The 14,385-nt window shown below is 38.8% G+C and overlaps 1 protein-coding gene across 1 annotated transcript in view; it reads right to left on the reverse strand.

Annotated features, from left to right (window-relative positions):
• Positions 1–14,385, reverse strand: part of MGA (MAX dimerization protein MGA) — a 167,517-nt gene that overhangs the window by 134,512 nt on the left and 18,620 nt on the right. The window lies entirely within an intron of this gene.

The following is a 14,385-nucleotide window of genomic DNA, read 5'->3' on the forward strand; positions in this document are numbered from 1 at the left end:
ATAAAAACTTGAAGTTCAGGTTTTTTCAAAAGTTTTTTCAAACATTTTTAGAAGTGAACAAGCAGAAGACACACATGAAAATTCAGAATTTCTGCCTTTTCATCCCAAACTTAAACCATTGAAAAATTCACTTTGTGTTGTTTCTAGGTAGACTTCTTCCCACACATTTTCCACGAATTATTCCCACCATCAACATTTTAAATGATTTCAAGTGCTAATAGCAGCAGCAGTTCTTATTAAAACATGTTCCTGACTTGCAAAGAAACCTTTCCAGATAGAAGACAAAGACTGAGAGGCCTAAGACTCTCACATTTTGGTCCTACAACACCAGAATCCTCAGCACCTTCTTGCTGTTTCAAACATTTTGATTTAGTAAGCTTTATATACTCTTTGAAAAAGCAAATGCCTTTCTCAAAACACTTTACTAACAATAAGCCATAGTTTTGTATAGCATTTTAAGTTTCTAAAGCATTTTAACATATACTTTCTTCATTTTTAACTCGCATTCTCTATAAAACAGTCAAGGCAAGCATTAATATTCTTTTACAATAAGAAAACTAAAACCTAAGTTGTTCATTGATTATAAATCACATAGCTAAAAAGTGGCAATCAGGCATAATCACCTCCAAATTTTCTCTCTCCTAGTCCTATGTCCTCAGCCACTTATCTCCACCCTATCCATCTTAAAGGAAAAGGTATCTCTCCTTTCTAAAACTAGTTCCCTACCAGATCCTTAAGCCTAGAACCCTCAACTGCTCACAGAATCAACTAACTCCTTTTTCCAAACCACAATATCTCCCTATCCTGTAACTACATCTCCACATTCTATACATATGTTCAACTCTTCCCCTTAAAAAAAAAAAAAAAAAACCTCAACTCTTCCTATCCCATAAGGTGTGACCCAATCTCTTTCCCTACCAAACCCTTAAGAGTTGTACTGCATTTTCATCTCTTCACTAAAATATTCCTTATTAAAGGTCACCAGTGATTTTCTAGTGGCCACATCCAATAACCGCTTTTCAGTTATTATCCTTAGGTGTTCAATCTTTGTCCTAAGCTAAATGACACTACTGATCACTCTACTCCTCCTAAAACTTGCATCACTCCTGCACTCTTGCTATGTCCCTCTCTCATTTTCCTACCACTGACTTCCTTTTTAACATCATTTGCAAATTACCTACCTGTTGGTTCTCTTCTGAGGCCCTCCCCATGGTCCCAGCCTTTTCTCTTTGGCTAAACACTCCCCCTGAACAATCTCTGCCACTTCCATGCCCTCAGTTTCTAACTATAAGCCTATGATTTCCTAAACTCTATGGTCTTAACACACCCTTTCATTCTTTGAGGAGAAAGCTAAAAGAAAACAAAAGTGAATATTTATCAAATCTCTGGGCAGGAAGGAGAAGAAGGTAGAACCATTTTCTAAGCTTAGAAACAAAGAAAATACAGATTTGACTGCATTAAAAATTTTAAGTTCTGTAAACTAAGACAAACAACATGGAAAATAAAGAAACTATACACATATATACTAATTATATACATCCATAAATCTATAACTTTATAAGTAAATGGAAAAATAAAGAAGTTTAGAAAACAAGCAAGCTATTTTTAATTTTATTAAGTTTATTTGAGAGAGAACAAGCAGGGGAGGAGCAGAGAAAAGAGGGAAAGAGAGAGAATCCCAAGCAGGATCGTGCTGATAGCATGGAACCCAATGGGGGCTCAAACTCACAAACTGTGAGATCATGACCTGAGCCAAAATCAAGAGTCCCATGCCCAACCGACTGGGCTGCCCAGGTGCCCCACTTTCATAAAATTTTAAAACTGTCTTTGAACCCCCCCAAATCAAGAATTAGTACTATTCTAGATACATTTCTAGTCATGTTCTAAAACTGCATTTGGCTTGTGTATATGCATGCATGCGCATGCAAGTGTGGTCTTATAACTTTGACAACCAGCAAGCAGATAGATCTCGTCTACGTGGACTATCTGCAGATTTTTTTAGTAGTCACAAGAACAAAGGTAACCAATATACAGAGCTTGTCTGGTGAATCCTCATTCTATGTTTTCTGGACAAACACACACAGTTCATGGTAAGAAACATTCCTTATTCCCTTGGCCCAAACATTGCTGAGCCTGGTGTCAATGCACACATCTGGAGTTCCCATCTCCTCCAAGGCAAATTTATGGGTCTTTTTCAGGGTCCAAAGGGCACACTTTTTTTTAATTTTTTTATTTTTATTTTTTTTAGAGAGAGCATGAGCAAGGGAGAAAGGGATAGGGGGACAGAGAGAATCTTAAGCAGACTCCATGCTCACTGCAGATCCCAAGGGCATACTTCTTGAAGTCCACTCCATGAATGCACTTGTTAATGGTGATAATGCATTCTCTGGTCACAACTTCATTGATGGCAGAATGGCCCTTCTTATTCTCACCACCATTCCTTGCAGGAGCCATTGTGCCAGCCCCCGTCAGAAAGGAAGAGCATGAGGTATTATTGCATTAACTTTTTAAATAACATTATGCTATGTTCTTAACACTCAAGAGTCACCTCTACCACATGTGAGGCACTTTTATAGGTACCAGAGGATACAAGAGTCTACAAAATAGATAAAAGTCACTGTCCTGCCCACTGTTTATACAGGATTCTAGTCTGGGGATAGGGAGAAGAGACAAATAAAATTAAATAAAAAATATATATGTTAAATGGTGACTAAGTGCTATGGAAATGATGTAGGAAAAGGAGATTAGCAGCATTGCAAAGGGTCATAAGGTTAAACATTGTGGTTAAGGACTCACTGAGAAGGTGACATTTGAATAAAGAAGAGAATAAGCCATATTTCAGAGAATATTCCAGGCAAAGGCCTGCAGATGGAGGCTTTCCCAGAGTGTTTGAGGGATAACAAGGAAGCATTAAGGCTAAAGAACAGTGTTAGAGAGGAACAACTGAAAATGAGATCACACATATTTTCTGAGTATGCTAAACCACAAGGCTTAACTGCCCTCTAATTCTAAGCCATTTCTGTAAGCTATTCACACACACAATTAATAAATTAAGTCAAGACAGGGTAACCACAGCTTGACTACCGTGTGACTGCTTGCTCCAAGGGGGTGATTTGGAGGTAGAAAAAGGTCAGAATTCAGTTTTGGACAAATTTAAAATCCTATTAGACATCCAACTGGAGATGTTGGGTAGGTAACTGAATACAAGAGTCCAGATTTAGGAGAAAAGGCCAAACCTGAAGATACAAATTCAAAAGTCGTTTGTGTAAGAGACTAAATAAGCTGAGGAAATAAAGTTTTCTTATTTTGAATTTATTTTTTCTGTAGTTTTTCTTTTCTTTTTTTATTTGTTTAGAGAGAGAGAAAGCACACAAGCAGGGTAGGCAGAGAGAGAGAAAGAGACAGGGAGGGAAGGAGGGAGGGGGGGGGGAGAGAGAGAGAGAGAGAGAGAGAGAGAGAGAGAGAGAAAGAGAATTCCAAGCAGTGGAAGCCCTGTGGAGCCCTACTAAGGACTCTATGTATTCACCATGAGACCGTGACCTGAGCTGAAATTGAGTCTGACACTAGTGACTGAGCCACTCAGGCACCCCTCTTTTTATTTTTTTCTTTTCAAATTTTTATTTCAATTCTACTTAGTTGGGACGCCTGGGTGGGGCTCGGTCAGTTGGGCATCCGACTTAGGCTCAGGTCATGATCTTGTGGTCTGTACATTCAAGCCCCGCATCGGGCTTTGTGCTGACAGCTCAGGGCCTGGGGCCTGCTTTGGATTCTATGTCTCCCTCTCTCTCTGCCCCATCCCTGCTCATGCTCTCTCTCAAAAATAAATGATAAAAAAATAATAATAAGTAAATAAATTCTACTTAGTTAACATACGTGCAATAATGGTTTCAGGAGTAGAATTCAGTGATTCATCACTTACATACAATACCAGTGCTCATCATAACAAATGCCCTATCAATTCTCGGTAGGAAATAAAGAATTTTTTTTTAATTTATTTCTTTTTAGGTTATTTAGAGACAGAGACAGAGAGAGAGCGCACGTGCACACGTGCATGAGGGGGAAGGGGCAGAGAGAGAGAGGGGGAGAGAGAGAATCTCAAGCAGGTTCTATGCAGTCAGCATAGAAACTGACTCAGGGCTCGATATAACAAACTCCAGATCAAGACCTGAGATGAAACCAACAGTCAGACATTCAACCAACTAAGCCACCCAGGTGCCCCAAAATAAAGTTGTTGTTGTTTTTTTTAAGATGATAATCAAGGTGTGAGCCCTGAGCATTCTAACATTGAAAGGAGGGAGGTAAGGAAGAACTAGCACACAGCAAGAAGGACAGACCCTGAGACAAGAGTAGAACTAGGAGAATGTGATGTCCTGGAAAAGCAAGTGGGAAAATGGTTAGGTTCAAGAACAAGAAAGTAATTAACTGTGGCAAAGCTGCTAACAGACCATGTGGAATGAGGAATGACTGATGGATTTAGCAATGTAGAGATAAATGGTCACAAAGTAGAACTCTACAGGAGCAGTGGGGACAAAAGCCTAACGGAATTTAAGAAAAAATGTGAGGAGATTAACTGTAGACACAAGACAAGAGTTTCACTGTAATTAAACACACATTGCTTGGGACACCTGGGTGACTCAGTCAGTTAAGCATCCAATTGCAGCTCAGGTCATGATCTCACGAATTCTAGCCCCGTGTCAGGCTCTGTGCTGACAGTTCAGAGCCTGGAGCCTGCTTCAGATTCTGTATCTCCCTTTCTCTCTGACCCTTCCCCACTCACACCCTGTTTCTCCTTATCAAAAATAAACATTTAAAAAAATTTTTTTTCATTTTTTTGGGGGCACCTGGGTGGCTCAGTTGGTTAAGTGTCCGACTTGGCTCATGTCATGATCTCACAGTTGGTGGGTTCAAGCCCCGCGTCGGGCTCTGTGCTGACAGTGCGGAGCCTGTGTGGAATTTTGTCTCCCTCATCTCTGCCCTTCCTCCACTTGTGCTATCTCTGTCTCTCTCAAAATAAATAATCTTAAAAAAAAAATCTTTATAAAAAATAAAATGTGAAGGGGTACCTACATGGCTCAGTTGGTTAAGCATCCTACTCTTAGTAGCAATTCAGGTTATGATTTCACAGTTTGGTTCTTGGGATCGAACCCCGACTCAGGATCTGCGTGGGATTCTCTCTCTGCTCCTCCCCACTCATGTGTTCTTGCTAGCTCTCTCTCAAAATAAATAAATAAACTTTAACAAAAATAAAAACGTTTAAGATAAACACTATAGATCTCTAGAAAGGAATACACCAAAATGTTAAAGCAGTGGTTATATTACAGCATTGTGCGATTAAAGCTGACTTCAATTTTCTTATAATATTCCTACATTCTTCAAATGTTCAACAGTAAACACGTACAGTTTTACTTAATAGTTCTTTAAATGTTCATATCCTCCAACCAAGAAGCTATATCTAAGTATTGCTCCTAAGGAAACACCCTGAAACTTAAAGTTTTATGCACCAAAAAAAATTTAATTTTTTTTAATCTTTATTTTAACATAGGCTCCACACTCAATGTGGGGCTTGCATGCACAACCCCAAGATCAAGAGTTACATACTCTACTGACTGAACCAGCCAGGTACCCCAGGCACCAAAATTTTTATTATGGTTTACCAAAACAGTAATATTAACACCCAAGTTTCCAATAGTAGGGAATAGTAAAAGTTTAAGGTATGTTTCCTCAATTTAGAAGGATGTTGGTTAACTGGAAAATGCTTATATTAAAGTGTTAACTCAATAGGGGCACCTGGGTGGCTAAGTTACTTAAGCATCCAACTCTTGGTCTCAGCTCAGGTCATGATCTCATGGTTCATAGGATTGAGCCCTACATTGGGCCCTGTGATGACAGCATAGATCCTGCTTAGGATAGAACCTCTCTCCCTCTATCTGCTCCTCCCCTCTCTCTCTAAAAAAGTTAACTTTAATGTTTAAAATGTTAACTGAATGTTAATAAAAACTGAACACACAGTGGACTAGTCAGATGTGCTTCTCCCTTTGCCCACCTAATCTCCTCTAAAACAACAGCAAAATTATTTTCAAAAGGGAAAAAGATGGGGCACCTGGGTGGTGCAGTTGGTTAGGCATGCACTATTGATTTCAGCTCAGGTCATAATCTTGAACATGAGTTCAAGCCCCACATTGGGCTCTGCACTGATCATGAAGAGCCTGATTGATATTCTCTCTCTCCCTCTACCACTCTCCCTCTCCCTATCTCTCTCTCACTCAAAATAAATAAATAAACTTTAAAAAGGGGGGGGGGAGGTGACAATGAAGACTAAAGAAAGATAAAGAAGAGACAAAGGATTATTAAAGGACACAACAAATGATGTCAACAAGTCTTGTAATGTAGAAAAATGTTCCAGTGATTAGCAGAACAGAAGAAGAGACAAATTAAATGCCTGGCAAGGGGGGTACCAAAAATGAACAAGCCATTTTACCCGATTGAATAAATGTTTGAAAGCAACTGACCATTCACATTCTTTCATTTCACAAATGTTTCCTAAGTGCCTACTAGGCGCCAGATTCTGTAATATGCATAGAGTATAAAAAGTGAAAAAGTTCTTTAAGGAGTTCACCTCCTTATCATCTAGATTTCCATTCTGAAGTTTGTAAGCTTAGGCTAACATTTTGCCTGTCACTTAAACATATACTGTCAGGAAGACAGAAGAAATTTTGCATTGAGCACACCAACTCTTTCTAGCTAATTCCAAAAAGTGATACCAAATGTCACTGCACACTTCCTCTGGAGGTACACAATTATAATTGCTCAGATTACCAGATGTGTTTGGCAACCCTTACAATGACTCCGTACTTAGATTAAAAATGTAACTATTGGGTGCCTGGGTGGCTCAGTTGGTTGAGTGTCCGACTTTGGCTCAGATCATGATCTCACTGTCTTTGAGTTCAAGCCCCACATTGGGTCTGGTGCTGACAGCTCAGAGCCTAGAGCCTGCTTCAAATTGTGTCTCCCTCTCTCTCTGCCCCTCCCCACTCTCTGTTTCTCTCAAAAATAAATAAACATTAAAAACAATTTTTTTAATGTAGCTATTAACACATTATTCAGGGCTTTTAGTGTTAACTGCTTTGGGCTTTCATGTTTCTAGAGATATTTATGATGTATTTCTTTTTCTATTTTTAAAGAGAATGAGTTTTTTTCTGTTTATTTATTTATTTGATAGACAGGTGCAGAGACAGAGGAGAGAGAGAATCTTGCAGGCTCCACACTGCCAGCGCAGAACCCAACGTGGGGCCTGATCCCACAAACCTCGAGACCATGACAGTAGCCAACATCAAGAGTACAATGTTCAAAATCAAGAGTATGATGCTCAACTGACTGAGCCACTCAGGAGCCCCTATGACGTATTTCTTTTAGAGAAAAATTAAAACTTGATATTCTATCTTATGCAAAAGTGTAACTGACTTCACTCATCTTTTTTATTTTTTTATTTTTTTTTAATGTTTATTTATTTTTGAGACAGAGAGAGACAGAGCGTGAGTGGGGGAGGGGCAGAGAGAGAGGGAGACACAGAATCTGAAACAGGCTCCAGGCTCTGAGCTGTCAGCACAGAGCCCGATGCGGGGCTCGAACCCACAAACCGTAAGATCATGACCTGAGCCGAAGTTGGACGCTTAACCGACTGAGCCACCCAGGCGCCCCTTGACTCATCTTTTTATCAGGTGAACCACAGCAGAAAATATTTCCATTCAGAGTGACCATGAGGTTATGGGACTGCTAAAGTGAGCAAGTGAAGGGCTTATGTTAGTATCATTAAAGTCCATCTGCATCAACGAACTGGAGAAAGCAAATAGAGGTTAAAAGCAAGGTGACCACTATTAAGCATACCCCTGGTCAAAACTGGAAAATATAATAAAAATACCTCCTACTGGGAGAAAAAACAAGGAAAACAAATACAATGATAATTTTCATCTTCCAGATAGAGATTATGTAACATTTGGATAATTTATAATGGTGATCATATCATAAAAAAATATCTACATGAAAAATTAGAGCCCGTCATCCCAACTAAGTGGCTTCCTATATTATAACTTAATAGTTAATGACAATCTTCTAATAACAAGGTAGTTACTACTATTTATATCAACATGCGATAAACTAAGTGGTAGTGATATATTATCAAGAGCCTTTGCTTATACCCAGAAGACAACTGAGAGATTTACTAGATTTACTAGATTTACTAGATTTAAAAATTTACTAGATTTAAAAACCCTGGTACAGGGTTGCCTGGGTGGCTCAGTCGGTTAAGCGTCCGACTTTGGCTCAGGTCATGATCTAACAGTTCATCACGAGTCTGAGCCCCACATCAGGATCTCTGCTGTCAGCACAGAGCCTGCTTGGGATTCTCTCCTTCCCTCTCTCTCTGCCCTTCCCCAGCTCACATGCACTCTCTCTCCCTCTCAAAATAAACTTAAAAAAAAAAAAAAAAGTGGTAGTTCACATGATCATGGATGAGAAGAACACTGTTAAAATGTCCATACCATCCAAAGCAATCTACAGACTCATGCAATTCCTGTCAAAATACTAGTAATCAAAACCACAATGAGATATTTACCACTTCATACCCATTAAGACTATAATCAAAGAAACAGAAAATAATTTGCTTGCGTTGGCAAGGAAGTGGAGCAATTCTAGAACCTTGTGCATAGCAAATGGGAATATAAGATGGTACAGTTACTGTGGAAAACAATTGGTGATTCCTCAAAAAGTTAAACAAAGAATTACCAAATTATCCAGCAATTCCATTTCTGAGCGTGTACCTAAAAGAACTGAATGCAGGAACTCAGACACTTCTACTGCAATGTTCATAACAATATTATTCACAGTAGCCAAAAGGTGGAAACCACCCAAATGTCCACTGATGAATACATACACAAAATGTGGTATATCCATACAATGGAATATATTCAGCTTTAAAAAGGAAGAAAATTCTAACACGTGCTACAACAGAAATGAATCTTGAAGACATTATGCTTAGTAAAATGAGCTTGGGGCAAAAAAGGACAAATATTTTATATGATTCAATTTATATGAGATAGCCAGCAAAGTCAAATTCATGGAGACAGAAAACAGAATGGTAATTGCCAAGACCTAGAAAAAAAGAGAATGGAAAATTAGTGGTTTTAATGGTCACAGAGTTTCAGTTTGGACAGATAAAACAGCTCTGGAGACAGATGGTAGTGATGCACAATGATGTAAATATTTTATGTACTATTAAAAATGGTTAAATTGGTAAATTTTATGTTTATCTACCACCAAAAATAAAGAAGAACTGTAGGTAAAATTTTAGTAAAATTGTGAAGATAAGGACTTTATCCTCTCCTTTGAAAAGAATCTGGTATAAGGATCAGCTAAAGTTAAATAACCTTTGTAAAGAATGAATAAACCATACTGCTGCAAATTAACTCACCCACCTCAAAGAATGATCCTGTATGTTTCTGAAATTTTATTTCAATACAAAGTTTGTTAAATAAATGAATTCTTTTCATCTAACCTGTGTCCATTAACTGTCCTGATTTTCTTTTTATATATACATATATGTTTATTTATTTATTTTGAAAGAAGAAGGAGAGGGAGAGAGAGAATCCCAAGCAGGATCCACCCTGTCAGTACAAAGCCCAAAACTCAAAAACCGTAAGATCATGACCCGAGCCAAAATCAAGAGCCAGGCAGTCAAGCAGCTGAGCCACCCAGGTGCCCCTTCCTCATGCTTTTTTATAATGTTGATCTATTTTGAGTGAGAGAGGTGTCCTGATTTTCAAGATAACCCACACAGTGGTCTCAAAAATCCCTTCATCTTTTATTTCCCATCATTTCCTGCCATAAATACTCCCCTTCGATCATACTTTATACTGATCTTGCTCAGTAGGTTAAGCAACCAACTCTTGATTTCGGCTCAGGCAGTGATCTCAAGATTCATAATAAGCTCAAACCCTGCATCAAGCTCTGCACCAGCAGCATGGAGCCTGCTTAAGATTCTCTCTTCTCTCTCTCTCTCTGTCTCTGTCTCTCTCTCTCTCTCTCTCTCTCTGGGCCCTGGGTAGCTCACTTCGTTAACTGTCTGACTTTGGCTCAGGTCATGATCTCACAGTTCTTGAGTTTGAGCCCCTATCAGGCTTTCTGCTGTCAGCACAAAGCCTGCTTCAGATCTTCTGTCCCCCCTCTCTCTGCCCTCCCGTTTCTGTGCTCTCTCACTCTCTCTCTCAAAATAAACATTAAAAATTTTTTAAGAAAAAATAATTTAAAAAATTTTTAATGATTTGTTTAATGTTTATTTATTTTTGAGACAGAGCATGAGGGGGGAGGGGCAGAGAGAGAGGGAGACACAGAAGCTAAAGCAGGCTCCAGGCTCCAAGCTGTCAGCAGAGACCCAACCCAGAGCTTGAACTCATGAACTGCGAGATCACGACCTGAGCCGAAGTCGGAGGCTTAACCAGTGCACTGAGCTACCCAGGCACCCCAAAAATAATTTTAAAAATTAAAAGAATATGCTCAGGAAAAAAAAATATGCCAGGCAAACTCTTTCTTTAAAACCAAGTAATGATTTTATACTATGGTGATAGCAAAAAACAATGAAGCAATAAGGGAGGTTGCTTTAAACCTGGTTATCAGGAAAGACCTGAGAGGTGATTTAAATTGTGAACTGAATGACAGGAAGGAACCAGACTTAGAGAAGAACACTCAAGGCAAAGAGAAGGTAAGTCCAAAAGGCACTGAAGTGAAGACAAACAGCCCATTCAAAGAAAAGAAACAGCTTATGTGGCTACACCTTAGAGAATGAAAGGAAAGGTGGCAGGAGGTAAGGTTGCAGAGATAGGGAAAGGTAAGATCATGTAGCATGTTGTAGACCACAGTAAGGAATCTGAATTTTAGAAGCCATATTTTAACTATCTCATCTCTGTGCTTTAATTTCCACTCTCACTTCTTTTTTGGGGGGGGGGGGGGGTGGGATCTTAAGTTTTTGTGTTCTTTTTTTAATGTTTATTTATTTTTGAGATAGGAGAAGGAGAGATGGTGAGCAGGGAAGGAGCAGAGAGAAAGGGAGACAGAGAATCCCAAAAGGTTCCCCACTATAAGAGAAGAGACCTACTTGAGGCTCAAACTCCCGAACCATGAGATCATGACCTGAGCCAAAATCAAGAGTCAAACCCTTAACCGAATGAGCCACCCAGGAGCCCCTCCATTCTCACTTCTCAATTTCAGCCCTTACTGCCTCACTTCAGGACTATACCACTATAATAATCTCCTAAATCTTCTTCCTAATTTTAGCTTCTTCCCACTCTAAGCCATTCTTATCACCACAGCAAAATCAAACATTTTTATAAAAGCAGTGTTACGCATTATCACTCTTCTGATCAAAAACCTTCCAAGGGCAACAAGATAAAAATACCCATTCCTTAGTCAGAAGCTCAAAGTTCCCTGTAACAGTGCCTTAATGCTCTCCCCTTCTCTAACTGTACCTTCTATCACACCCCTAAACAAAATCTCATTCTAGCCAAACTGCTCCCTGACACTACATGTGTTTCCCACCATATGACCTTAGTTCACAGCATTCATTCTTCCACCTCCCCAAACGTCATACCCTTGACTCTTCTCTAAATCACCATTTTTTTCTGCAAAGTTCTACCTAAGTAGGGAGCAAGAAAGAAGAAAATTCCCACTGAGGAAATAACAAGAAGAAAGGCACAGAAGCTTGAATGTGTACATGATAATCACACACACATAAAAATAGTGTCTATGACTAGGTAAAGAAGACATGGCGAGATAATAGGAGATAAAGCCATTCAGCAGGCGGGGTAAGAATGCTGTGACCTTATGCAAATTATTTAACTTCTCTGGCCTTCAGTTTCTTCATGTGCAGAAAGAAAGCAGTAACAGTGCCCACGTCACAGTACTGTGGCAATTTATTCACTCACTCAGCAAACATTTCCTGAGCACTTACTCTGTATGCCAGCATTGTTCTATGAGATGTAGAAACAGCAGTGAACAAGACAAACAAAAATCTCTGCCCTGTGGTACTTAAATGTTAATAAAGGAAACATCAAACAAGCAAAATAAATATATGATATGTTATCTAGTAATAAATGCTACAGAAAACAAAATAGAAAAGAGGGAAAGGGAAAAAAAGCAAAATTTGAATCAAGACATAGAAGAATTGAGGAAACAAGCCATGCAGGTCCAGACAGAAGACATCAGAAATGAAAGGGCATGATCAAGGAAAAACAAGGAGGCTAAGGAGATGGGCAGAGTAGAGGGTAAATGGTAAAAGATGGAGGTCAGAGAAGTTAAGAGGGGACCAGGTCAACATAGAACCCTACAGGCCACTGCAAAGATTTTAGCTTTCATTTTGCTAGAAATAGGAAGCCATTGGAGGGTTTTCAGCATGACATAACCTGACTTTAACAGCATTTTAACAGCCATCTCTGATTTAACAGCACCTGTCTAGCTGCTATTTTAAAATTATACTATAAGAAACCAAGGTCAGGATGAAGAGACCACTTAGGAAATTAAATTAGATAATGGCACTTAACACAATGCCTGGCATAGAAGTAGGTTATTTTTCCAGGAATGGGGATGAATTTCTCACACCTTTGGACCAAACACTAGTAAAATAACCAGCTGAATTTAAAGCTGCTGACGTTTGAGTGTAAGGCAAATGTATCTCATAATCTTAAACTCATCAAAATTAAAACCTTTTGTTTAAGTTTATTTACTTCTTTTTGAGAGAGCGAGCGAGCTAGCAAGAGAGGCAAAGACAAAATCCCAAGCAGGCGCCGCGCTACTAGCGCAGAGTCCCACGCAGGGCTAAAACTCACAAACCATGAGACGATGTCCCAAGCCAAAATCAAGAGTCAGATGCTTAACCAAATGAGCCACCCAGGTGCCCCAGAATAAAAATGTTTAAATGACAGACGCTTTTTATGATTCCCTATTTCCCATAAAGACAATGCAGAAGTCTGATCTTATCCACGTTTACCAGCATGCCACTCTAAAGGCAAATGTCATTTAAAAAAAAAAAAAAAAAAAAATTTAAGGAGAATTTTAGGAAATAAAGTATGCTTCTATATAAAAATATTTCAGCTTAACCGACTGAACCACCCAAGTGCTCCAATAAATTAATATTATTGATCAGTGAAGTATTTCCGTTTTCCCTCAGCTTATTAGATTCCTTGGGATTACATATTGCTATAACTTTCTGACTATGCCACTTAATCACTGACATAATTGTTTTAAATACATCAAACTTAATCATAGCATTGGTAATTTTTATGCATATTATTAATTCAGAGGTTTTCCATTCCATTAATGTTACCTCCAAGAAAAATAACCTGCTCAAATGAGTTATTTAAAAATATTGTTATCAGTAGTAAATAAATGAAATATGTTCAAAAAAATAAAAATATTTCAATCTGGAAAAATCTGCTATTTCAAATGGCACCAATATTGGGTTACCTCTATTGATCTAATTATCTTAAATTCTCAGAGGCAATATAAAATGCTGGGTGCAAGAACTGGCACTATTTAAAATAAAAAGGCAGTTATAACACCTTAAAACAACTGAAAAGTAACGTCCAGTGCTGAAAAGCTTTCATTTTGAAAATATATATACACTTAACAGCTTGGAAAACACTATGATTGACATTAACACAAATAATCCTGGTAAGAGGTCACCCAGCGGGGAGAAAGGTACACGTGTACTCTGACCTCTCTAACTCAGGGAGTACAACTTGAGACCAAATTCTATGTGACTCTTATTTTCTCTATTTTCCCTAGAGAGAAAGGGCTCAGGGCTACAGGACTATCCCATTCCCATTCCTTTACCTTAAAATCTTCTAGTAACAAACACTTCAAGCTATCCCGGACTTTGTCTATGAAATCAAAACTCCACCAAAAAAAAAAAAAAAAAAAAGACTCCACACCATAGGAATCCTGCCAAAACCACTGAAAAAGGCATTTCAGTTTGTAAAATGATGATTACATCACCATTTAGTAAGTGCTTACTATATGCCAAGCATTGTTTTTAGCACTTTACATTCTTAATCTCATTAATCTTCAGAAAAGCCTGAGGTAGATTTTATTATCCCTATTGTACTGATAAGGAAAGTGATGAGAATTTAAGCAACCTGTTAAGAGGCATTCAGAAGGGGGGGCGAGAGGGGGGTGGCGCGCCTTGGGTGGCTCAGTGGATTAAGCATCCAACTCTTGATTTCGGCTCAGGTTATGATCTCAAAGTCATGAAATTGAGCCCCTCGTAGGTCTATGGGTGCGACGACAGTCTACGGAGCCTGCTAAGGATTCTCTCTCCCTCTCTCTCTGCCCCTCCCCTCT

The sequence above is a fragment of the Panthera tigris genome, chromosome B3, assembly GCF_018350195.1.
Source record: "Panthera tigris isolate Pti1 chromosome B3, P.tigris_Pti1_mat1.1, whole genome shotgun sequence".
Classification (NCBI taxonomy): Eukaryota; Metazoa; Chordata; class Mammalia; order Carnivora; family Felidae; genus Panthera; species Panthera tigris.